General features: G+C 48.8%; 1 protein-coding gene across 5 annotated transcripts in view; it reads left to right on the forward strand.

Annotated features, from left to right (window-relative positions):
* Nucleotides 1-282: 282 nt before the first annotated feature.
* The window catches only part of Daam2 (dishevelled associated activator of morphogenesis 2), a 110,777-nt gene continuing 83,901 nt past the window's right edge, over nucleotides 283-27,158 (forward strand). For 4 of the 5 annotated variants that reach the window (XM_087897901.1, XM_087897905.1, XM_087897904.1 and 1 more), the window contains exon 1: nucleotides 283-436. The gene's annotated coding sequence lies outside the window, so the exon portion shown is untranslated. Of the gene's footprint in view, nucleotides 437-935; nucleotides 1,064-27,158 lie in introns of those variants that run through there. The other variant, XM_087897903.1, reaches the window with a different exon arrangement.

Below are 27,158 nucleotides of genomic sequence, written 5' to 3' on the forward strand. Positions count from 1 at the left end.
GGCTAGAGAAGTGGGGGAGCACCCTGGTCGGGTGACCACTTTTGCCTCTTTGACCATGACATTCTTCCAAAACAGAGGGAGTCCCCAAGAAGGGTTGGATGCCAAGTGCAGAACAGGACCCTCACTGTGCCTTGCTCCAGTTGCTGTCTCCCTTCTGCACCTCAGTTCCCAGTGTGAAAACTGCGAATCAAATCCCAAGTTGCTGCCTTCGGATCAGCACCTAGGGGAAAAGCCAGTCTCTCCTCGCCATAAATATCCCTCGCTCCAAGACGCCTGACGTCAGAGCGGGGCGGGCGGCGGCGCGAGGCCGGCCGGGAGGGAGCAGCCTGCTTTCTCCGGAGTCCGGAGCAGCCAAGGACCAAGCTGAGCTAGCGAAGTGCGGCGCCTGCGGGAAGCCAGGACAGCAGCAACCTCGCCGCGACATGCGGGCCTCAGGGTAGGTGCAGCGCTGTGCAGCGCTAGGGACCTAGGCGCGGGACAACATCACCACACTTTCCTGTTGCTTCACTTTTGGCTATTGCGTCGGCGTCGGAAAGGCAACTCCTCCACCAGTTGCCTGTTTTGTTCTGGAACATGTTTGCAGAGACTCCGACCCCCTGAGAGGGCTGCCTGGTGGCTGTGTGAGGGCGCAGGGGGAGGAGAGGGGAGTGTGTGCATCAGGGCATTCACCATACATTGCTTTGGGAAACTTTGGAAAACTTTTTAGTGCTTTGGAAGCGGACTTCTGTTGACTTGAGTGAACAGACATAGACAGCACCTCCTCTCTCAAAGCTGACAACTTCTTTGGAGCCTCCTTTGCCCATTTCGGTGCGTGCGTTCTTTCTAAGACCCTGAGCTCCCACTTGCAGGCAGGGCCTTGGCAAACAAGATGGGCAGCCCAGTAGAGTGGCTCTTGTTCTCCAGATAACGGGACCTTGGGCAGCCCAGAAGCGTCTGGGAGAGGAGTTCTCCAGGTCGGGGTTCTTGGCACCTGTGGGACAGCCCAAACTCGTTCTCAGCATGGTCAAAACTCGGTAGCGGTGGGATTCTGACTTAACCCGTGAAGGGTCTAGTGTGACCACAGGTAATAGGGTGGGGGAGGAGGAGGGAGAGGAGGAGGAACGAGGAGAGGAGGAGATGATGGTGGTGCTACAGTCCTGTGTCCAGCCCTGCCTCAGGGGCTGGGTGGATGTTTCTGCCCCACGTGCCAATGGTGGGGTTAGCTCCAGGTTCTCTGGAAGGGACATGGGCTGCAGTGCCCAAAACAAAATGTATACTGGTAACATAAAGAGACTCGTCTGCGCTGTGGGCAGAGGGAGGGGGTGGTGGGGGAGAGCAAGAGAGATTTTTATCAAAATTGAACACAGATTGCTGAAGTCTGGGCTTGGCTTAACTCTTCTCTCTCTGCCTTGCTGCTTCTCTGTCGTCCTGGGGAGTATGTGGCCAGTTCCTGGGAGGCTGGGAGGCAAACTCATACCGCCACAGGGCAGAGTCCCTGGACATTTGTCTGAAAGTCCACAGGGAACAAAAGTCACTTTCTGACTTTAGAGAGGTTCTCCAGTTTTGTGTTGTCCTGAGTGTGGCCTCTGTTTCTCAGGTTCGAGGTTTTTTAGAAGAGGACAGGACAGTGCTGTGTTTCGGGTGGTCGCAGGGGCCTATTAACCAGTGATCGCACAGTGCACAGTCCTGTGTGTGCCCATAGCTGGGATCACACACAAGTGGCGGGAGAGCCTGGATTGGCAGCCATGGTCTCTCCAGAGCCTCTGGTTTTATACTTTGCAGGAAAGCCAACCAACACCAACAATATTTGGGTGGGAGGGAGGGAGCCTGGTCTCATCCTGGGGCGGGGGGTGAGGGAGAGAGAGAGAGAGAGAGAGAGAGAGAGAGAGAGAGAGAGAGAGAGAGAGAGAACTAGAGGAAGGAAATCTGGAAATAAAAACAGAACCACAGGAAGTTGAGATTTGGGGAGGATTTTAAAAATTATACAAATTGACCCCCTGGGAAGTGCCGGAAAAGGCTGAGCAGGCAGCAATGTCATGGAGAAAGGGTCATGTGAGCGCAGGGACAGGCTGTGTGTACAGGGGTAGTAGGGGCCCTGTGAAGGCACATGGGACTCCTGTTTACGCAGACATGACTGTGGTGTCAGTTCTTGCCTTGGGCATGGAAGTATTTCTCCTGTTTCTTCATTGACACTGTGAACTTCATCCCACCCCCATTTTTTTTCTTTTAAAACAACAACACAAAAAGCTACACAACGGTGCTATTATTGTCCTGTTCCTGAGGAGTTGTGCACACTCTAGTGTCAGACTCTTTGCCGGGTTTTCAGAACTTCTCCAGATCCTGGAAGACTCAGGGAATACTTGTGCCCCCATCAGGACAAAAAGAGGAGAGACAAACTTCTGACTCTTAGAACTGGGGAAGGTGGAGGCTGGGCAGGCAGGACTCAGAGCACAGCCAGCCAGAGTGGGGGTGCCTTTGTGTCTGGAGAGCATGTGGGAGGCTGGGGTCTTCTCTGAGAACTTACTTTCACTCCCTGATCTGGTTTCCCATATCCTGGCCTCCACGTTCTTTGACTCAGTATAGGAATGGTCCCCATCACTGGGCAGTCTTGGATTCAGAGTCAAGAATGAAAAGAAAATTGAGTATTAAATAGAACGGAATAGGAAGATAGAAACAGAGTTTGGGGCTTTCTCCTTTAATTTTCCCGAGGAAAAAGACGTATTACATTCCCTCGCTCCAGTCACTTAAAGTCGAAAATAATATTAAATCCTATTAATAGTGAAGAGGCTGGGGGACCCACAGGAGAACTCCCACCCACATGTTTTTGCCCCGGTGCAGGACTCAGAGAGCTCACAGTAAGAGGAAGGCTGGCAGCCTTTTCAATGTGTAAGTTTTTTTCTTTCCATGCATATCTGTGGAGTTTCCCTCTGGCCTTCTGCCACGAAGGGACCCTTCCCCAAGCTCAGACCAGAGATGAATTTCCACGCATCCCATACTGGCTAGTTTTTGTCTTCTCTGCAGTCCCATTGAGTGATTGGTTAGCAAGGCTCCTGAGCTATCCCTCCAGGGCAAACAGACATGGAGCAGGAACAACCAATGACTTTCTAGACTTAGACTGTCAGAGACTGTCTTGAGGGTCCTGCCACTCAACCATGGGGTACAGAGGCAGCCTGCACTGTGAAGAGCATGGGACTGTCCCAGCCTGCTGGGCGGACAGAGACTTCTGGGAGAATCAGTTTCTGGGACTACTAGTCCTCTGGACTTCTGCTTCCTCATCTAGAGAGTGGATATACCAAGCACCATTAGTACAGAGCTGACATTTATGATAAATGACTAAGAATAGAACCAGGAATAATACACTCTCAATAAAGGGAATATTATATTTTTCAATATTTAGTTTTCCTGTCTTCAGGAATTTGAATGATTTGGGAAGAAACATCCTGCCCCATGTGGTCTTATATTTTCCATGATGTCAGACCAATGGCTAAAGTGCCTCAGGTTACCCCTGCTTCCTGAAGAAAAGGTAACTAGTGGGAATTGCCCATGAGTGTGCCCAAGGCTGTTATTCTGACGACGGAGGCATGATGGGAATCTCTCTGTGAATGAGCTGTTTAGAGAGGAAGTCAACTCTGTGTGTGCCTTGTGTGCCTGTGTTTGTGTGTGGTATGTGTGCCTGTGGTGTGTGTGTGTGGTATAGTGTATGTTGTGTTCTGTGTGTGTATGCCTGTGTGTTTGTGTGTATAGTGTGTGTGTGGTATAGTGTTGTGTTCTGTGTCTGTGCATGTGTGGTGTGTGTGTGGTATAGTGTGTATGTTGTGTTCTCTGTGTGTGTGGTATAGTATTGTGTTCTGTGTGTGTGCATGTGTCGTGTGTGTGTGGTATAGTGTGTATGTTGTGTTCTCTGTGTGTGTGGTATAGTGTTGTGTCCTGTGTGTGTGTGTGCCTGTGTGACCTGTGTTTATGTGTGTGATATGTGTGCCTGTGTGGTATATGTGTGTGTATATGTGTGTGTGTGTGGTATAGTGTATGTTGTGTTCTGGATGGGGGTAGGGGAAGATTACAAGGTGGAGGTGTGTGGACAGTCAGGAACTGATGGAGATTTGTTTAGCAAGCCTTGGGCAAAGGTTAGATAGTCCCTCCTCGTGTGGAGCTGTAAAGAGTGGAAGCTTGGGTTTCAGTGGGTAGGGTGTGTGCGTGTGTGTGTGTGTGTGTGTGTGTGTGTGTGTGTGTGTGTGTGCGCACGCCCGATATTATCCAGGGAAGTGACAACTCCGAAGACTGAAGGGGCATCTATGCTGGAGGGAGCAGCTGCAGGGCCTCTTGGCCCATCCCAGAGCTTCTAAGTCATCCTTCAAGTTGACATTTAAGACTTTGAAGATCACATTTGTTTTTATTTTGTTCGAGCTTTCTCTTTAACTATGGCCTGGGATGACTCTTAAGCTTTTTAAGAGGCTCAGTCAGTGGCCAGCTTCTCTTGAGATGGCCCAGATTGGGGGTCAGTGGATTCCTTCTTCCTGGCCGCATTGATTGCTTCCAACTCTCTCCTCACATTTTTTTGGTTTGTTTATTTTTCGTTTCATTCTGAGGTCCTCAGCTGAGATGCTGCAGAGGGAGGAGGTGTCTGGCTTTGAACTCATGTATTTTGCTAGTGCTTCCCCAGGCTCATCAGATGAAGGTCACTTATAGGAACTGTGAGTTTCTTCCTAGGTTCTCTGTAAAGAAAGACAATCCAGAAACATTGGCTAAATGAATGAACAAAATGCCATAGACAAGGAGCAGGCATCAACAGCCAGATGCAGCCTTTGCACACTATGGTATAAGCAACATTGTATCAGAACACCAGCATGCCCGTCTGTTTATGGTTTTTTCCCATCACATCTCCCACGTCTCCTGTTCTGTGTTATGATAGCAGATCGACATTTTGACTTTAATCACCTTAGCAGTCTCTCTGGCCAATTACCAGCAATTAGGGGAGCCACCATAGTCATAACTTTCACGGGGGTGAGGGGTGGGTGGGTTTGGGGAAGTGGTGGAGTGAGGGGGTTGAAGGTTGAGGAGGTGGGGAGTGAGTGGGGAGTGGGGTGTCACCCATTGGGGGAGGGGCAGTTTTTACTGTCATTTCCATTTTTGAGACAGGAAAACTGAGTGGAAAGGGGAAATCTTGGCGCAAACAAAGGGTGAAATCAGCAATGGTGTGAGTTTTCTTTTTGTTCCTTTCTAATCCTAGAATTCTCCCTCTTAATGGCGACCGTCTTCCCTGCACCATTTACTCTTATCTTGTTCATGTCTGAGAGCAGGGGCTGGGGCCGGGTAAGGCTAGGGTAGTGTGTCTCAGTTGGTAAAATGCCCACCTTGCAAGCATGATAACCTAAGTTCAAGTCCCCAGAACCCACATTAAAAACAACAACAAAAACAACAACAGGAGGCGCGGTGCCCTGTGTTCGTTGTCGTCCTGGCACCGGGGAGGTGAAGACAGGAGGGTCCCTGAGGCTCTCTGGCCAGTGAGCCCTACAGAGCCAGTGATCTCCAGGTTAGTAAGAGGCTCTGCCTCAAAGAAACAAGCAAGCAAGCAAGCAAACAAACAAACAAACAACAGCATAGTAGGCAAACATCTAAGGAGTGATGCAGAAGGTAGACCTCTGGCTTCCACATAGACGTATACACATGAGCACATGAAATCACATGTGCATGCACACTTATACACACACAGAAGTCAGGTAGTAGTAAATGTTTCTGGCCTCATACAGCATGAAGATACCTCTGGGTGATAGGAAGGGAGGGAGGAAAGGAAGGGAAGGTGAGTCTGGGGGAGTGTGGATTACCTAGGGTCTATGGATGTCCTTTGAGATCAAGTGGTTTGTGATTTGAGTTTTATCACCACCAACCACAAGCTGTATAGCCTTTCTCTGTCTTTTTAGACTGTTAATGAGAAAGACAAACATGCCTGCACCTCAGGGTTGTGCTGAGATGAACTGGAAACTCCATAGGAAGGATCTAGAAAATCACTCAATGTCCAGGAAAACGCTCATGCCTTCCCTGGCTCCAGGTTTTAGGTCAGAAAGTCCATGAGTTGGTCACTGGTCTTGGAGTCAAAGTATATTAGCCGTTTATTCAAAGCTCATCAACAGTGCCCAAAGATGAGGTATCTGACTGGAGTTGAGGACCTTTGTACAAAAGCAGGGCACAGGTCTGTGCTCCCCATGCCAGGGAGAAGGTGGCCCCGTGTGACTCTCTATTGGAACAAGTAGAAGGTTGGCAGCTCACTCATCCACAAACCTGAGCTGGGAGAAAATGAGCCATGCATTTTGTTTTAAAATTCTCAAATTAGTGGCTGGAGAGATGGCTCAGTAGTTAAGAGCACTGGCTGCTCAGGCAAGGAACCTGGGTTTAGATCCCAGCACCTGAATGGAGGCTAAACAACCATTTTTAACTCTACTTCCAGGGCATAGGGTGCCCACTTCTAGCCTCTGCAGGCAGCACACACACGGTGCACAGACTTTCATGCGGGCAAACACTCATACACATAAAATGAAAATAAAAACATTCTAAAAACGAGAACAAACAAAACAAAACAAAAGAAGCAAGCAAACAAACTAAGACAGTGAGCTCCCAAACAGGGTTTGATGAGATTGCTAAGTGGTTTAAATGCTTGGGTTTAGAGCTGCAGAAAACCATGCAAGTTTCTGGTGACCCGCCTGAAACTCCAGCCTGGGAAGGTGGAGACCGGGGATGCCCAGTGAGACTAGACATATCAGTGAGCTCAGAGTTTGATTAAGAGACCCTGCTTCAGTGAATAAGGTGGCAGAGTGATGGAAAGTATTTCCAACATTAATCTTGGTCCCCCACAGGCACACGAGCACTTGTGCTTGCTTGCTCACACATACATGCAAAATAACCGCATAAACACATATGCATATTGCACATACACAATTCCTCTCAAACATTGTCTTAATTCAAAGAATCAAAGTGAGTCAAACCCTGGTTCAAAAACATCATGAAGGCCATTCCTAACAGAAGCCAACCACGGGCCGCATATCTGAGCAGCACTCTACAGTTCGTAATGAGACTGCTTGGTAACTATGCTGCATATCTGCACATCACTCTACAGTTTGTAATGAGACTGCTCAGTAATCACCCTGCATATCTACGCAGCAATCTGTAGTTTGTAATGAGTCTGCTCAATAACCATGCTTCATATCTGCGCATCACTCTACAGTTTGTAATGAGACTGCTTAGTAACCATGGCCATGTATCTGAGCAGCACTCTACAGTTCAAAGGCACACAGTCTCATTTAGACACCATAGCAATACCATGAGATGGACATTTGCCATATTTTACAGCCCAAATTTGAAAAGTTTAAAAGATTTATGCTGTCTGACATAATCAATGAGCGGCGGCAAGAGGTAGAAGGCAAGTGCCTCGCAGAGTTGGCTTTACACAGGGGACTTGTAAAAGCATCCGTACCTGAACCCACCCTGACAACCCCTGCCTCCTGTCTCTGTCTCTGTCTCTCTCTCTCTCACACACACACACTGTGTGTGTGTGTTCATGTGTGTATTCAAGTGTGTGCATATATTTGGAGGTCAGGGTAGATGTTGAATGTGTTCCTCAGAAACCTCCATCTTGATTTTTTTGAGACGAGGTCTCTTACTGAACCTGGAACTCAGCATTGGCTAGGCTGGCTGGTCAGTGGATCACAGTGGGTCACAGGATCACTGTACTTCCCAGGCTCATCTGGAGGTTTTTTTTTTTTAATTTGGATTCTTGGGGATCTAACTCAGGTCCTCATGTGTGTATGGCGAAAACTCTAATGACTGACCCATAATCTTTATAAGCTCTCCTAGTGATCTGAGGTCTAAGCTGAGAAGCACCCATATAAGAGAAAAGGGTAAAGCACCTGTAAGACCCAGGTCACAGGTGAAGCATACAGGCTCCAGCTGCATGATGGTGGTCGGCACGCTGTGGGCTCCACCTGCCTCCCCAGAACCTAGATGAAGGCATGGCATGGAGCAAGGAAGACAATCAATAAGCTTGTCTAAATAAACGAATGAAAAAACAAAGCACCATAGATGGGCACTGGCAACTGCAGCAGCTGATCCAGCCTGTCACCTGTTTTATAAGTAAAGTTTTATCAAAACATTATTACTGTTAGCTTTGAATGCCATATAGTTAATTGTTCTGCCATCATTTATGTCTGCTTCTTCTTGACTGTCTATGGGTGTTTTCATGCCACAGAGGTGTGGGTAACAGGGACTTTATGACCTTCTAAACAATCTTAGTAGCATAGGGAAGATCATTACAGTGTGGCCTTCTAGAATAGGACTAAAGAGTAGGAGTGGGGAAATGGCACAGTTGGGAAGGTGCTTACTTTAGAAATACAGGAAGCTGAGTGGGAGCCCCAAAACCCCACGTTTACAAACCACTAGGTGTGGTAGCACCACTTGTAATCCCATCACATGAGAGACGAGACAGAGACAGGTGGATCTGTAGGGTTGAGCAGTAGCCTAATCCATGCGTTCAAGGTCAGAGACACCCTGTCTCAAAAACACGGTTGATAGTGCCTGAGGAATGACATTCAGGTTCATGTCTAGCCTCCACTGCCCACATACACACATGCACATGTACACACACAAAACATGCATGAAGACGCACTCAAAGACACAAGTATAACACTCCAAACAGAAGAGAGAAAAAGAGCCGAGTCAGTAAATTCAGGTTTAATTTCTGATTCCCACTCGCATAAGGTAAAATTATCTTGCCTATGTGATTCTTCATTTCCCGTCTGAGAAATGGGTATTTGAGCAAGTCAGTACCTTCCTCGTAGGTTAATGAGAGTTGCCAGCACTTCACGGGGAGCTTTACTGTAGTCACTAGCGACCAGCCAAGCAGAGAGAACATTAGGATGGTTAGAGTCCAAGTGTGAACCCATCTTCACCAAGAGATGCTGGGAAAAAAGTACAGGGAGCTGTGTGGCCTGGTGGAGGATCAGGTGAGGTTTCTGAGATCTGGGTGGCTCAATAATGCCTCTGAACATGTCTCTGCAGTCACCTTCAGGCCCTCTATAAATTTAGGATTCGTAAGAGCCAAGATGCATTGCAGAATTTGCTCCTCTTAATCCAATAGTGCAGTCATGGCTGAGCTTACCCTTAGTCGATGGCTGAGCCTCATCCATGGGCTAATGGAAATAACAGAGCAAACAGCCACCACCACATGGACAACGACCACCCAGTGCTGTGCCCCTCTTTCGGGGGGCCAACGACCACCCAGTGCCGTGTCCCTCTCTCGGGGGCCTGCTACTGCAGTGCTTCTCTCAGCAGGTAGCCAGGGAGATAAAACGATGGGATGGATAGAAAAACAACTCTTGGAGTTCTGGTTATCAGATGTGGAAAGTAGGATTTTTGGCTTGTCTGGCTTTTCATATCTGTGTATCAAGAACATTGGGCATTAGCTTGGCACAGTCAGCTTTCGATAATGTTCACCAATATAGCAACAGAGAGGAGCATGGTCGCAGAAACACTAAACAATTAGAGGAGCCCCTGAGGACACTGCTTTATAGATTTTTTTAAAAAGTTAAAGTTCCTACAAAATTTTAGTGTTAGTTTTATACAGATGGTGTTTTGTCTGCTTGTATGCTTATGCACCAAATACATTTCTGTGCACCATGTACAAGTCCGTGCACCATGTACATGTCTGTGCACCATGTACATGTCTGTGTACCATGTACATATCTGGTGCCATGAATATGTCTGTGTACCATGTACATGTTTGTGTACCATATACATATCTGGTGCCATGAATATGTCTGTGTACCATGTACATGTCTGGTGCCATGTATATGTCTGTGTACCATGTACATGTCTGTGTACCATATACATGTCTGGTGCCATGAAAGCCAGGAGAGCATGCTGGATCTTCTGGAGCTGGAGTCACAGACATTGTGAGCTCCCACTTTTGTGCTGGGAATCAAACTGTGGTTCTCTGCAAGAGCAGCCAGTGCTGTAAAAATGCTGAGCTGTTTCTCCAGTCTCTGCTTTAAAGATCTCAGCAGCAGATTAGTGGTGGATATAGGCTGCATGTGTGCTAATGTTCAAATAAAGTCCTGTTGGAATGCCTGTAGAAAGATCACATAAAATTCTTCCCCTTGAAATGATTTCTTTTGGTAATCCCCAAGTGGACTGCGGTTGTGTTCCCCAGGCCCCTGCCACACACATGCTGCTATACAGGTAACTTTGGAAAATCAGCAGGGAAGGGCAGATGCAGATGGATCAATCTGTAAAATGCTGCTGACGGTGCAAGCATGAGAATCCATGTTCATGTAGCACTTGGTACAGAGGCACGAAGCAGTAAGCACAATGTTGGAGGCATGTGTTTGTGTGTCTGTGTGTGTGTCTGTCTGTCTGTGTGTGTGTGTCTGTGTGTATGTCTGTGTGTGTATCTGTGTCTGTGTGTGTATGTCTGTGTGTGCGTGTGTGTCTCTGTGTGTGTGTCTGTGTGTGTATCTGTGTCTGTGTGTTCGTGTGTGTGTATCTGTGTCTGTGTGTTCGTGTGTGTGTCTGTGTGTCTGTGTGTGTGTGGAGAGTGATAGAGGGGGACAATCAGCATCAATCTGTGACCTCAAGATATCACATATGAGAGAGCACACTCACTCACACCCCTGTCCTGCCCATCACATACACACAGGTCATCACCACCACCACCGAATAATAATAATTCTCACCTGGTGGTGTCTGTGGTCCAACACTGTCACCTGTGAGCTGGAGATACTGGCATCCCTTTCTCACAGAGTTACCAGGAGAGCTGATGCCAAGGTGGTGTGTGACATGACACTGAGCCCGTACCACTCCACATGCTGTAACAGCAGGTAGGAACTCGTTTCAGAGGAACCGTGTTTCCCTCAACCTCGGTGGGAAGCTAGACACTATGACAAAGAGTATTTTCTCCACAGGGAGCTGTCCTGAGCCCCTTCCAGGAGACAGCCAGCTGGTGTTTCTCTGACAGGCTGTATCGTAAAAGGGCAGGATAAGCTGGAGCTTTGACAGGTAAGGCCAGGTTACCCTTGGCCTCGTACCCCAAGCTCATCTGAAGGGAATGGGTCTGTGTAGGGAGAAACAAGACCAGGCAGATAGCTATGACACTGTCCTGAGGGGCTGGGGACCCCCCCAACCTTTGGGGACCCCCCTAACCTTTCTAGGGCTTCCTCAAGATGAAGAGCAGTCTTGGTAAGGCAAGCTACCTCCCTGACGGTGTTAAGTTTTCATGTCACACTCGTGTGGATCTCTCTGCCAGACCTGACTCCTTGCGGAGGTTTATTTCTTCCTTTCCTGTCCCCAGCATCCAGGCTGCTGGTCTGGCACGGTACTTGAAGCATTCCACCCCTCGGGTTATGTACACTCATCACCCAGCCCGCGTGCCAAAGCAAAGCCTACTTGTACGAAACAAGCTTGATATGCCAAGCTTGCGGACACAGCCTCAGAGCCCACCTTCAGGCTGCCTGCCCCAGGGACTCTCCCTTGTTCCTCCGAGGCACCACAACCTCCAACTTAATATCCCCTTGACCAGGGTAGGGTGGCAAGAGAATGCCACCAGGTAAGAGAGGCGATCTGGGGGAGCTATGTCAATACTCCCCCAGCCAGAAATAGCTTCAAAGTTAGTTGGAAATGAATTCAGTTTCTGTGGGCTTTGGCAGTAGAAGAACTAACCTTTTTAACTCTCATTTTTGATTATTTTTTTATTTTTTAAGGCAGGGTCTCATGTATCTCAGGCTGCCCTTGAGTTTTTGATCCTCTTGCCTGGGATTACAGGTGTGCACCGTTCTACTGACTTTAACCAGTGCTGGGGTCAAACCTGGGGACTTCAGGCATGCTAGGCAAGTGCTCTGACTGAGCCCCATCCACTAGGGTTTGTTGCTTCTGTTTCCAGTCTTCATGGGTGTATTGAGATACTGCAGCTGGACAGAGATAGAATTGGGAAATGCTCTGTCCTTCAGAGCCTCCTGGAGGGAGGTAAAGATGTTGCGATCCATTCACCCAGTGGCCGCAGGGGCTGATAGAGCTGATGTGACTCCTTCGCTGTGGGAGACGGTGCAAGTTTGGTTTTCGGAGCTCACTCCACTTCTGACGAGTTGTGTGACCTCACAGGCCACTTCAGCCTGTCTCCATCTCTTTGTCTGTAAGTGAATTCATATGTAAATAAAGCTAATGCATTTTTGCCCTTTAAAAGAAAAGAGAAAACCACACCTGGTACGTAGTGAGGAACACCAGGAAGTCTTGGCGTTGGTGCTAAGGAAGAAGATGATGATAATAATGAAGATGATGGAGATAGTAAGGAGCCCCAGGAAGCCTTGGTCTTGGTGCCATAATGCAGGTGATGACGGAGAAGATGATGATGGAGAATAGATGCCCAGTCTCCTTAGCTGTCTGCCCAGCAATCTGTACTGTTGTCTAGACAGAGCTCAGCAGACGTTTATTAAATAGAGCATCCCATTAACTTTTACTGCGTGTCTGCTGCCTACTTAGTCAATGCTCACACTTTGGGGCTCGGGAGACTACTCGGTGGGTAAAGCATTTGCTGTGCACACCAGAGGACCTGAGCTTGGATCCCAGCAGAGTGTGGTGGTGGGCACCTGCGACTCTAGTAGTGGTGGGGTGGAGTCAGAAACCAGAGGATCCTAGGGACTTGCAGGCTGGACAGCAGATATGAGTAGGTGAGCTCCAGGTTCAGTGAGACTCTGTCTCAAAGGTGAGCATGAGACAGTAAGGAAGATACCTGGTGTTGACCTCTGACCTCTACGTGAACATGCATGAGTTCACGTAGAACTCACGTGAACAGCAAACACATATGCACACACACAAACACACACATGCATACACACACACAAATACATAAAAATTTACATTAACTTTTTATTTAAGTTTTGTGTGATTTGCAAAATAGAGTTTAAAAACATATAGTTCAACAGGACTTCAGAAATTGGACAAACCTGTGTAGTCAGTGCTCAGACCAAGTGGCAAACATTCCAGACCCTTCTTCCCAAGACGATGCCAGTGTTCCAGTTCTGGTATTTTCCCTTACACAAGCCGGACTTCTTGTACGATGGAATAGTGTTTCTTGGTCATGAGTTTCTTAGAAACCAGCCATGGCAGACACTCACTCCTCTGGCTTTTTCTGTTTGCCATAATGTTGCCTAGATTGTGCATTCTCACTGGTGGGAAATATCTTGCATGCAGTGTAGAAATTCCTCTGTTTATCCATTCTTCTCTTACTGGGCATTTGGGTGGCTTCCAAGTTTGGGGCTGCTGTGGATAGCCTTGCTGGATATGTGCACCTGTCATCTTTGGGTGAGCGCTCAGATGCAATTCTGTTGCTGTGGATTTGCTGTCTCATTGGTGCTGTGATTATTCAACATTAGGAGCCCTGGGCTTATATCGTATTTTCCATTTCATTTGATAAAGGTTTATTTTACTATTTTATTTGTATGTTTGTCTATGGGTGTGAGCACATGAGTGTGGGTACCCACAGCATCTAGAAGAGGGTGTCAGAGCCCTTGGAGCTACACTTATTGTCAGTGTAAAGCTGCCCAGTTGGGTTCTAGGTACTAAACCTGACCTGCAAGAGTAGCAAGTGCTCCTGATCCTGGAGCAATTTCTCTAGCCCCTCCATTTCCTTAAGGATGAAGAAACAAGCGAACCTGGTAATGCAGGGTCTCGATGCCAGTGACTCCAGCTCCTCCTATATGTGAGTTTGCATGATCTGGGAGGCCTGCAGGAGGGGGTCCTCTATACCAGACATAGTTCCTGGTGTTTTTTATTTCTCTGCTCAACCAGATCCTTGCAGCAAACTTTTGAGATGAGTATATTCAAGCTTTCTCACGGATGAAGAGCCTGAAGCTTACATTAGTAAACACGAATATTCCCCCTTACATCTTCCTTCTGTGTATGTGCATAGTGTGTGGTGTGTGTGTCTGTGGTGTGTGTGTATGTGTGTGTGTGGTATTGTGTTGTGTGTTTGTGTGTATATATATATATATATATATATATATATATATATAGAGAGAGAGAGAGAGAGAGAGAGAGAGAGAGTATGTGTGTGTGGTATGTGCATGGTGTATGTGTGCATGCATGTGTATGTGTGTGTGCACGTGTGTGGTTTGTGTATGTGTGGTGTATGTGCATGTGTGTGTGGTATATGTATGGTGTTTGTGCATGTATGTGTGTGTGTGTACCATGATGCTCATGTGGAGGTCAGAGAACAACATTTAGGAGTCAGTTCTCTCCTCCCACTGTGTGTGTGTCAGGGGTCAATTGTCAGGCCTGTGTGGCAAGCACTTTGGCCTACTGAACCATCCTGCCAGGCCCTTCAGTGGCTTTGCCTAAATCATATAGGAGGAGACCTGTCAGAGCCAGGGTAGAAATCTGAGATGTCTGAGTTGAAAGCTACACACTTTAGGATCCATGGAAGGGAGGCAGGGCTTTTAGCTTAGGAGCTCCTTGGGGGCTTTCTTCTTAGGACCTGTGTAGAGTTGTGAGAGGAGATGCTGTGGAAAGAGGAGCCAAAAGAAGGCAACTCAGTGGTCTCGGGAAGCCAAATTGCTTTTCTACCCAGGGACTGTTGGAGAAAGCCATGAATTTCCTGGAAGGCAAGGGCAAGCATATAATTTGCTGTCTATACCAGGACTCTCTTGAGAGAAAAGGGGTGCTTACCAAATGGGATGGTGGGGAGACAGGCACAAGATGAGACTGTCCCCAGTGCATTGGGGTGTGTGTTCATGTCCTGGAAGTATCAAGGACATCACTATGGCTACATAGTGACCTTGAACTCTTATCCTGCTACCTCCAATTCCCAAGTGTTGGGATTACAGGTGTATGCCCCACCATGCCAGTTTCTGCAGTGCTGGGAATTGAACCCAGGGCTTAATGCATGCTAGGCAAGCACTTGAACATCTAAGCCCCACCCCCAGGCCTCTATGGCTTATGTTTAATCTCTACTATCTGTCTGGAGTCATGGGCAATGTTTTCTGTTCATACTAAGACTGGTTCTGGTTTTTGTCCCCCTCTCGTACCTTTTCCTGTCAGATGAAACTTTGGCAAGCTGTTTCCAGTGTCAGAGGTCACTGTGCTGGTACATATTCCCATGAAGCTTCTAGAAGGCTAGGATTCCCTTTAGCCACCGTGGCACTGACGATTGTTCTCATGGGCACTTGCTACGTACACCTTTTTCAATGTATGACCCTTGTTACACACTCTCCCCATCTGGTCTGTCTATGTGCAGAGAATGAGGGATCAGCCATGAGTCCTTCCTTTTTCTGAGCTGACTAGTGTTCTATTGGTTTGGGAAAATCAACAAGTCTGTCTATGTGTGTATGTGGGTGTATGTGTATGCAAAGGACAGAGCACAATAGGTGGGTGAACTCTGCCTTCCCCTGAGAACTCACCCATCTTCTACACAGCACTGAGCATTCCTTGATCTCAGTCTTAACCACGTGTGGAATGGAAACGGTGGCCATTCTAGGGGACAGGACTAAAATATGCCAGGTTAGGGAGCAGTGTGCAGTACATCGCAAAGCTTGGTTAATTCTTGTCTGCTAAGGATTGTGGTCAGGCACTGTGAGGGAGCTGGGTGCCAGGTGGTATGCGCTGGGTTGAGGGGACGGTGTCTGTGGTAATCCCGAGGACTGGAAGCCGGTCCTACTAAATAAAGGAGGAATCAGCAAATTCTTCAAGACCCGGGGGATTTGATGTGTCAAAGATAAGGATGAAAAGGGAAGTTAATTCCTTATGAAGTCCACAGCTGCACTCCGCTAGATTCTGGAATGACAGCGAGCGGCAGAGGCGAGCGCGGCTGTGCTTAGCAGAAGCAAGGCCTGTGCTGAGCCCGAGGGATGGAATGCAGTGCCACTCAGGAGGAGGGCAGCCTTGGAGCCACAGCCCCAGTTTCCTCGCCTGTAAAATGGTGGGAGTCATGATATGTACCTTCAAGGGAAGATAAAATGTGTGTGTCCAAATACTCAGGCCTGGTTGAAGAAACAGCTCAGCAAACACTGGCTATGCTGGTGTGAGGACTGAGTTCAGATTCCCAGAACCCAGGCGAGAAACTAAATGCTGCAGGGAACATCTGTGATCCCAGTTCTCCTCCCGTAGCTTGGGAAGTGGAGACAGGAGTGCTCCAGAAGCTCATAGACCAGCTGTCCTGGCATACAGGGCCATGAACAGCACACACTGTCCTGAACGGGTAGGTGAGAACTAACCTGAGGTTATCCTTTGACCTCCACATGTGTGCTGTGGCGTGAGCATGCTGGCATCTACAGGTATGTTAGCACCCACACATACCATACAAACAAACACAAGCAAAAAGATGAAAAGTTTTAAAATAAAATGCATTTATTTAATTGTGTGTTGTGAAGGGGTGAACATGGATGGAGCTCAGAGCACAACTTCTTGGGGTTGGTTCTCTCAGTGTGGGACCCAGGGATTGAACTCAGCTCACCAGGCTAGGCAGCAAGTTCTCCTACCAACTGAGCCGTCTTGCTAGCTCCAAAAGACTTTTTTAAAAATGTATTCAGAATGGTTCCCAGGGTGAAGGGTGCACCTCCTATATTACTGTTACTCCTCAGGGTATTTCCTTACATCCCAGATTCTAGGCTCTAGAAGAAGCCTGCAGGACTCGATGGGAAAGAAGCACCCGAGGTGTATGTTTTAGATGTCATCTACGTCCCGAGCACGTGAGGCTTTTTACTTCTTTAAGCTCCTCACCACTGACCGAGGAGAATGGGATGCGGAGCGGAACACAGAGGCAGGGCCTCCTGGACCTGTGGGGCTGACTGACAGGAGGCCCTGCTCCGGTGCACTTCCAGACTAGCTCAGACACTCCCTGCCATCCCTGGACCAGGGGCTCATTGATAGATGAGATAGATGAGTTTTCAAGTGTTCCAGAGTCTTCCAGGACTGTAAGAGGGACACACCTCAAGTTGAAGGCATTTTGAATCTCTTTATGAGTGTTTGTAAATGAAAAGACATCCTCTCCAGGTAGCCACTGTGGGAGGAGCAACTTCACCCCCTGCCATGGTAGACATAGTTGCTTCCTACAGCAGGAAGGGGAACAGTGAGCTCCTGTGGCTTCATCTTTCCTGATCCTACAGGTGTGCTTCTCACAAGTGAGGGCTCTGTGAGAGCATCCTGATCCCATTGTAAACACGGCCAATGAGGTCTACAAAAAAGACCTCACAGGGCTCGTCTGGGGACTGCTGGGACTTCTGCCCCAGGTCTTCACGGCTGGTGTGACGCTCACTGACAAGCTCCATCTCACAGCGAGGAAAGGCAGTGCTTGCTCTGCTTCTAGCGTCTCTCTCTAGATTTTCCAATGAAGAAGTGAGTTCAAACTTTTTTGAATAGAGAAAACATTCTTTGGCTTCCTAAATCATAGAAGCATAGCGTAGCTGTAACATTGCCACAGTGCTGTGCACTGAGAGTTGTGTGAGACGCCGAAGCTTATTGAATTCAGGGAAGTACATGGATTCGAATCATGCAGCATGGGACTGGAGAGATGGCTCTGTGTGGTTAAGAACACACTTGCAAATGACCGCAGTTCAGCTCCCAGCACCCACGTGGTGGCTTCTAACCCTCTGTACCTCCAGTTCCAGGAGATCTGTTATCCTCTTTCCACCCTAGCAGGTACCAGACCCACAGACGGTACACTTACACACATGCAAAGAAAACACTCATAAAATAAAAGAAATACACTTAAAAAATTAAAAATCACTAGACAGAGAAGACCCATCCCATATACAGATTTTCTCAAAACTTTGTGTCATGCGTATGTTGGAGATAGAGCCAAAGAGAACTTCTTCCTATGGAGAATGCTAGTAAGTGGATATGAACATTTTATTTTGGAAGGCAATCCGGTTCTATCTATAAAACTGAGGCGGTACTTAGCCTGTAACCCAGCAGGTTCACATCCCTTTAAGTTTAGAGATATTCTAATGTATGTGAAAAAGGAGATGTATTCAGGTGTTTTCTCTTCAGCATGAATTAAAAGCACAAAAGTAGTCCAAGTGTCTATCATCCAGCTGAAGACTGGCTAAGTAATTTGATGCTGATAGATACTAGAATATGATGGGTGCAGTGTTTTCAGACGAGGACCTCTAAAAAACATTCTACTGAGCTCTAATCAATGCAATATTCAGTGAAAAAAACAAAAACCAAAATAACAAGTTGCAGAAGCATGTCTCCGGCAGTCCCTTTAACATTAGGCAAAGTCATATTCTCCATTGTCAGCTGCCTGTGTGGGTAACTGAAGGTAAAGTCATGTTGGAGAATGTCTTATTTGCTTTCATAGATGTCAGAAGTGGCGCAGGCAGGGAGAGGAGGTTCATCTTGGCTCTCAGCTTCAGGCCACAGTGTGTTCTTGTGGGGACAGTGTGACCACTGGTAGGGGAGGAGGCAGTGGCTTTTCGTATCCTAGCAGGTCAGGAAGAAGAGAGCTTGGGCTCACAGCAGAAATAGACACAGCTCATAGAGCCCTTCCTCCACCTCCCTGACCCGTTTCTGCTATGTTGACCACCTCCGCAAACAGTGCTGCTAGCTGGGACCAAGCGTTCAAACACATGAGCCTGGGGGAGGGGCTCATTCAAGCAATAACGGTGAATACCCCAGATATCAGAGAAGGGACTGGGGCCCTTTCCAGAGGAGGTGAGGAGCACCAGACAAAGGCGGCTTACACCAGGAATAACATTTTATTTCCTATACTGAATGGTAGGCCAGAAATGTTTATTCCATGTGTTTGTAGGTTTGTGGTATAAGTTTGTGTCTGTAGCAGTATGTGCATGTATGTGTATGTATGTACGTATGTGTATATGTGTATGCACACATAGGTAGATGCGTGCATGTGTGTGTGCATGTGTATGTATGTGCGTGTGTGTATGTGTGCATGTATGTGTGTATTTATGCATGTGTATGTGTGCATGTGTATGTCTGTATGTGTGCATGTATGAGTGTGCGCATGTGTGTATGTGTGTATGCATCTATGCATGTGTATGTGTGTATACGTTCATGTATGTGTGTGCATGTATATGTGTGTATGTGTGTATATGTGCATGTATATGTATGTGTGTGTGCATATGTATGTGTGCATGTGTGTATGTGTGTAGGTCCGTGACCAACTTCAAATGTCTTTCTTGAATCATCACCCTCCACCTTATTTTTTGAGACAGGCTTTCTCACTGAACCCAGCATTCATGAGCTTGGCTTGGGAGACAACAGTTCATTCTCTGGATCCTCCTGTCTCTGCTCTACTCCATCCCCAACTCTGGTGTTACAGAGACACATAGCTGCACCCCACTTTTACAAGGGTATTGGGAATGCCAACTCAGGTCTACATGCCTGCATGGAAGGCCCTTCCAGATTGAGCTCAACATGAGACATCAACAGACAGCTGTTCATTGCTCGAGGGTGCGGATGTCTCCTCCTTCTTCCTACCTTGGGGCTTTTCTTAGTGTACAGCCAGAGCTCTCTGCCTGAAGTGGCAAAGTGCCCTCCCTTGGGAACTGTTTACTTTCTTTTCCTGGGCCATGGAGCCAGGCTGGCTTCTTCTCTGGCAGAAACACAGCAGGTTCAAACTCCTGTGTGCACCCAACTCTTGCTGACATTTCTTCTTCCCCAGGATACAGACTGAGCCCAATCCAAGTTCTGCACCCTGTGTTAGCCTGGGGTGCTCCAGCCTCTACTACACGGCCTCTGCCTTGGCCCCTGTGATTCTCAGTTCTCAGCTCCACAATAGTGAGCCCCAGCCGGCGGGCTGGTGCCTGCTCTGGGGGCTAGAGATGTGGGTGGCTTTCCTGTCTGTATCCTGCTTATTTCTATAACATGTAATTCACTCTAATTAAAAAGATGAAAAGCACATGAAATTGGATCTTTTTGGAGCAGAACTTGGGAATAAGATTGTCCTAAGAATGGGTATTGTCTCTTGAGACTCTAAAACTTGGGATTGTAACAGGCAGAACAGAGTGGACACTCCCCAAAGGGCATCACTGATAAGAATATAATGACCAGACTGTCTCAAAGAGATACGGAGGACAGAGATGTTGTGGGAAGGATGGAGGAGCCACAGGCAGCTGTTACAGTCCCAGCCCTAATCAGGATATGTTGGGGAAAAAAAAGCATTTTCAGAGCCCTGGAGTCATGAGGGGTGGTCTTTCAGTGGCTCTAAGGATCAGAGGACGTGGGCACTGCCAAGCTCACTGACTTGATGAGAATACAAAGGGGAAATGACTTCACTGGGATCTTTCTCCCTTGGTCCTACAGTCAGTAGGCATGCTTCCTGTGGGTCAAGGCCCTCCGTACATTCCATAGAGATTGGCATGAGTGTCTTAGAGAGGGGTAGGGGGTGGACGGAGAGGCACAAGAAAGTATCTCTAAATACACTGCAGCTCAGAAGACCAGACATGATATATTCTTGCAGTTTGTGTGTGTGTGTGTGTGTGTGTGTGTACACATGGATGTGCATGAATGTGTATATGTGTTCATGAGAATGTTTGTATATGTGAGCACATGGACACTTGTGGGCATGTGCTTTGAAGACCACAGGACAACCTCGGGTGCTGCTCCTCAAGGGCCTTCCACCCTGTTTCAGGAGGCTGGTTCTCTCGCTTGCCTAGAGCTCACTGACTAGGCTGGGTTGGCTGGCCACCAGCCCCAGAGATCTGCCAGTCTGCCATCCACAGCAATGGGGTTTCATGCATGCACCGAGTCCAGCTTCTTAATGATGGTCGGGGGCGTTGAACTTGGGTCTGCCTGGCTGCAAGTGAAACATTTCCCTTGTTAGCCATCATCCTAGCCTGAAGACATCCATTTTGGTTCACACTTGATAGCGTTGGTCCATTTTGCACTAAGGAATCTGACTGGCTGGTTTCAAGAATCTTAGATAAGTAAGCTGGGCAGGGGGCAGGAGGGAAAGAGCCCACCTTATGGTTAGAGCCTTGTGCCTTGTTCTGTGGTTGAACAGAGGTGTTTTGAAGCTGAGCCTGACAGGTTCCTGGGGCAGTATGGGCACGAGTAATGCTCTGAGCCTGCTCTGAGAGACACCTTTTTATTGACTGTCATCGCTCTGAAGAACGAGTGTGTAGCTTGGAACATGCTTGCGCCTGGGCTCCATTTCCTGGAGTTTCTTCCTTTCTCCTCACTCTTTGTCCCTCCTCACCTGCTATCCCCTCCCTGTTCTGCTTGTTTCCTGTGAAGACTATGATGATCCAGGCTGGGTCCCACATCCATGTAATCACAGAAGTTGGGGGTGGGTTTAAAAGCAGAAGATCCTGAGTTCAAGGGCAGCCTAGGCTACAAGTGACAGTCGGAGAGTAGCCTGGGCTATAGGAGAAGCTTTCTCAAACAAAACGAAAAAACAAAATGGCTGAGATAAATTTCAGAGAAGTGGCCTGGACTGAGTGCTCCTGCAGGGTGCAGACATACTATGTAAGGACCTTAGCAAGGCAGAGAAAGGAGGCAGTGGCTCCTGACACCGGGCCACTGGGCCCGGTGAGACACTCCAATCCGTTAGGCAAGTTTTGGTGTGCAGACCTAAGGGAAGGACACCTGAGTAGCCGTGCAAAATCAAGGGGAGGTGAGACTATACAGACAGGATGTGGGCCCTGGCTGCAGGGTGCAACTACCAACGGAGCGTGGCTTCGGAGAAAGAGCCCCTCATCCATCATGTGACTGGCAGCTGGGCGACCCTGGCTAACTCACTTAATCTCTCTCAATAGACCTCATGCTCCTGCCCCGTGAACAGGCCAGATAAGGGTGCCTTCCTCGCTGGGTGGCAGGAGGCTTGCACGGGGTTGCCCCACAAAGCAAGTGTGCCGCACACTGACACAAACACCGAGGCACTTTTGGTCCTTGACACTGCTGCATCTGGGATCAGACCAGTCATTTGATCGGAAGAATGAGGACTGCAGAACCCCGGGGGGTCCCCATCCCCTTTTGCTACACCCAGGGACATGCCAAGGACCGATACAAAGTATGCTTGGGGGAGTGCCCCAGGAGGAGTCTCAGGAGTGATCCAAAGAGAAATCTGAGGGAGTATTTACTCTGTTGCTCTTCAATGTGCGTTCTCAGAATGGCTAATAAGTTTCTAAGCAGGGTCCTCCCATGCATCCTTCTCTTACTGCTACAGAGCCCCAGTGCTCAGAGAAAACCAGCAGGAGCTCCGTTTTCAGGGTATCTGGACTATCATCCCCCATGTGTTTGCCCCGGGGGACCTTTCCCTGAGACGTACCACACAGAACTAATCCTTGAGGCTGGTGCCAGAGTTTGTGTTCAGCTGCACAGGGTCGCAAGCTGACCAGTTCCTCTGTCAGTCAGGCTTTAGGTTTCTCTTGCTTATACAGTAATCTGGTTGTTACTTAGGTGTATATATGTGTGTGTGTGTGTGTCTGTCGGTCTATGTGTATATGTGTGTCTGTCTGTAGGTATTTCTGTGTGTGCCTGTGTATGTATGTATGTCTATATAGTGTCCATGTGTGTCTGTGTGTATATAGGTCTGTGTGTGTCTCTGTGTCTGTCTGTATCTGTGTGTATATGTATGTCTGTGTGTGTCTGTGTGTCTCTGTGTCTGTGTGTTTCTGTGTGTGTATGTATGCCTATGTGTGTCTGTGTGTCTCTGTGTGTGTATGTATACCTATGTGTGTCTGTGAGTGTGTATATATGTCTATGTGTCTATGTATGTCTGTGAATGCAGGTGTGCACGGTGACCTCGGTGGGTTAGAGCCAAGGGGTGCCACAAAGTCAAACCATACGACAGAGCTCACTTGAGAGGTTTATTGGGGACAGAGGTGGCCTCTGAGCAATAGCAGAAGGAAGAAAGAACAGGGAGAGAAGGGGCTTGCTTTTTATAAGAGGAAGTACCACATGCATATAGGGAGAGTGGCATTTTGGCTGCTGCTTGATCCTGGAGCGCAGGGAGGTGTAAATGCCTGAATGCTGACACACAGAGCACGGAAGAGAACATCAGCTCCCCTGTAGTTGTGAATGCAGGTGGTAGTGAGCCGGTCAGTATGGGTCCTGGGAACCAGACGCAGGTCCTCTGCAAGAGCAGCAAGTGGTTTTAAAAGGCAGATGTGGTCTCACTGTGTAGCTCTGGCTGTTGAGAACTCTCTGTGGAGACAAGGCTAGCCTCAAACTCACAGAGATCTGCCTGCGTCTGCCTCCTGAGTGCTGGGATCTCTTCCTAGCGAGTGTTTTTATTGGCTGCTTTATCTGTCCAGTTTCATCTCTCTTTCCAGCCACCATTAGAACGGCCCTTGTCTTTGCCTATTGCTTCAGGGCCACAAAGTAGCTGCATCATCTCCATCTTCACACTTGCATTCCAGAGGAAGAAAGAGAACAATGAGTCAGAAAAGAGCTCCCACCAGCTTCCTCTGCTCTCCTTAGCAAGGTTCTGATGTGAAAGCTGTATCCAGTAGCAGACTAGAAAGGAGAGCAGGGCCCACATTGGGGTGGATAAAAGGTGGGCGTGTTCAGAGTGGCGTGCCATGGCCACAGACCAGAGCCTTGGCGCCTTCATCAAGAAGGGAAGAGGCATAGATGGCAATTAGCACTGTGGCCCCTTTGATCAGCATGCTGCTTCCTCTCCACAGGTTGAGTCTGGAACATTCCAGGCTAAGGCAAATGTGGTGAGGCCCAAAGCTTTCCTGTACATAGCACACACAAACCCTCACCTGGAAACCGCTTGGACTCTTGGGTCCTGTGTACAAAAGGATGCTGTAGTTGCCGGGCCCATGATTCATGATTGGGTGATGCCTTGGCTGGTGGCATCCACCTGCATGAATCTTTGGCTGACAGAGGAGCCCAGGGGATACCATCAATCCCCCATCTGCCTCTGGCTGGCATCCTCAGTCTGCCTACCACACGGGAAGGGTCAGGGAACAAGAGTTCCCACTCTCTATGTTGCTTCTGGGGACCAATGTTATGTCCTCCGTGGTCGCCCTCATTTACCGCTGACACCGCCTTCCCAGACCTTGCACTACCCCCTCTGGTATTCTTTCTAGTTTCTTCTGAGGCCATCCCCCCATAAGCCACTCATGCACTAACCCTTTCCTTGGTCCCTACCTCCAGGATCCTAGGCCTCTCCTATGTCTCTTTCCAGGCCTCTCTATGCCTCTGTCCAGGACTGCCCAGTCTGCTAGCTTCTCTAGGTCATGCTGTCATCTACAAGTTCATGCTGGAAAATCTTGGAATTGACTTTTTAAAATTTCAGTAATATCTTATACTGATTTAAGGTGGACATTTTCTCAGGCCATGTTCATACCTATCCTGAATCACCTGAGGCCTACAGGCTACGGTGGGACACCCTTAAATCCTTTTCCTCTGTCCCGCTCATGGCCACTGGTCCTGCGGTGTGGGGCAGGACCATCTTTGACTCCAGTGATCACTGTGGGAGTCCCCTTTCTCAAGCTCTGACTGTGTGCGCATGTGTGCTTGTCACAGTCTGCATGTGGAAGGCAAAGGACACCCTCGTCTGCTGCTGCACACACTAGGCTTCCCAGGACTCTCCAGTCCCTTCCTCCCATCTGTCCCCTGGAGTCAGGATTGCAGATGTGTGCGACCATGTCTGCCCTTCAGTGGGGTCTAGATTCTGAACTCAGGTTCCTCCTCTTACACAGCTGCTTTTTACCCACTGAGCCATCTCTCCAGCCTTGTAGGAGTTTCCCACCGGGCCTCAAAATGAGGCCCTCAACACAGAGCATTCTTTAAACTGTTGATCTGCATTTCTAGTCCAGGAACTCTAAGAGGAGGCATGCATGCTCATGGTGTATGTGTGTGTGTGTGTGTGTGTGTTTCCATCCTTTGGCAGTGGCAGCTGGGGGTATTTATAGCTGGATCCACAGGGCCATTCTCACGTGGCTACAGAAAATGAGAACCTCATGTGGAGTTTGTTTTTCCTCTTGGCCTGCTCTGTGCAGCCATCCATCCCCCTCCAAGCCTCTCCTGTAACCAGAGCCCCCAGCATGGCTACCATGCGGAGGTTATGTAAATTCCCATCTCAGGGGAAAGTGCCTGTTCTCTTCAGTCAGGCCACAGGCAAAGTAGGGGGGACTGACTGCTGGGGAGAACTCGGGGGTGACACCGGAAGGCGGCATCCCCCCAGCACCGTGCTCTGCTCCCTGCAGGCCCCTGGATGAACTTCATGGAATGTGGGTCCTTGGATCACCTCGTGTCCCCCAGCATGTGTGAGCCCCTCAGAAAGGAAATGGCTTGCTTTGTCCTCAAACTCAAACTCACTATGTGGCCAAGAATGACCCTGACTTCTAATCAGTCCTCTTACCTCTGCTTCTCAGTGCTAGGGTTACAGACATGTGCCACCAGGCCTGCTCTGTGGTTCTGGGCATTGGCCCCAGGGCTCCGGGCATGCTAGTGGAGCACTAAACCACAGCCCCGGTCCTATTTGCTTTCATTTATTGTGCTCTTGCGTCTGTCCCGTTCGTATTTTACCTTTCCTGTCAGACTAAAGACACTCCCTAAAGGCTATGCTTGGTTTTCTTGGACCGCTAGGCCTTCTGGCGTGGGGGCAGGAGTCGCTTAGGCTCCCCTTCCTCTAGAGCAGCCTCAGAACTCCCAGAGCCTTGAGTTCCAGCTACATGCTCGATCTGCTTACCAGGAATCCAGATGCTTTAGACTGAGCATCTTTATGCTGAAGACCCCAGGGACCCAGGGCCTCTACAGTCATGAAGTTGCTTCATCCTGCATGTCCACACTATATATCTAATTGGGGGTGTGAGGTGGCAGAGGGTGGAACATGGGGTAGAGCGGCTGAGCACATGTCGAGGGACCTGGACAGCTTAAGAAGAAGAAAGCATCAACTTGGCTGTGCCCAGAGGCTAGACCTCCTTGCTTGTGCCGTGTCGGTGCATAGTGCACCTACATCAAGGTCCCTAAAGACTTCTAGTCAGGAATTCCCAGCAGCACCCACCTTTCTTCGGGATCCTCTCTGCAGATGCTGAGCTGGGTACTTGCTCATCTGGGCACATCTGCTGCTGCTCTGTGATGGCTGTGAGCCCTTTTTACAGCAGAGGAAGCGGGGCCTGAGAGTGTAAGTGACTTGCTTGGAGCCAAGTGACCGACAGCACAGCAGGGACTGTAGACAAGATGGGCCTGACCCCGAGACCCCCATAGGTCCCAACCTTCTCCATTTGTGATGGACTTGACCTTCAGTCGCCTGGGTTCTGCTGTGACATACGGCTCGAAGGATCATTCCACCAGGCAACCTCTGAGTGTGGGGTCAGGACTGGACTGACTGGTAACTTGAACTGTCTAATCTGTGTCTACCCTGCCACCCTCAGCTCTGCTTCCAACACCCTTCTCCTTTTCCTGCGTCCACCCTCCCCCACTACTGTGAACCCCAAGGGTTTCCAGAACAAGAGCAGAGCCAGTCATTCATTAATCTTTGTCCTGCTTCCAAGAATCTCAACTACACAAGAATTCCTCATTGAACAGCCAGGCATTCTTGGGGAGCGTGTGTGTCACCAAGACAGCGAGAGGCTCAACTCTGGGAAGCAGCCGTGATCCAGGCCAGGAAAATAATGTGGACTTCGGAGCCAGAAGGAAGTGGATTGGCTCTCCCCGAAGCCCCCTCTCCAACTGCCCACCCCCTCTCTAACCACAACTGGGAACTAGCCTTCCCAGGTCATCTCAGGGCGCTACCAACCCAGTGGCATTTTCCTCTGGAATGGAGAAGCAGCTCATAGCAAAACTATTGTGTGAGTGTGTCGATGCTCGTGTGTGTCTGTGCACTGTGTGTATGCACAGTTCTGTTTACATCTGAGTCCCGTTCTGTGCAGTGCCTCGTGCTGTAAGTGATTCATTGCCTGCAGAAGTCCCTGTGAATGACTTGGGGTGGCTGTGGATCTCCAAGAGTGGAAGCAGATAGTGAGCCCAGGCTGACCTTCTGTGGAGAGCAGGCCTCTTCTCCCACATCCCTGCAGCTTAGCTTGTGATGCTGTGAGGTAAACTGAGACCAAGGCTCCCAGGGACAGGCTCAGTGCAGCCTCCCTGAGTCAGAGAAAGAGGATGAGCGCCAAGAGGAAGCAGGCTGGGAGCGGAGTGGCGAAAGCTTTAGAGGAATGTGAGCGGTTCATTAAAGGCACCATTCCCTCTCGATCATAGAGAACAAAACTCAGGCCTCCGAGCTGGCCCAG

Source organism: Myodes glareolus, chromosome 18 (genome assembly GCF_982192425.1).
Source record: "Myodes glareolus chromosome 18, mMyoGla1.1, whole genome shotgun sequence".
Classification (NCBI taxonomy): domain Eukaryota; kingdom Metazoa; phylum Chordata; class Mammalia; order Rodentia; family Cricetidae; genus Myodes; species Myodes glareolus.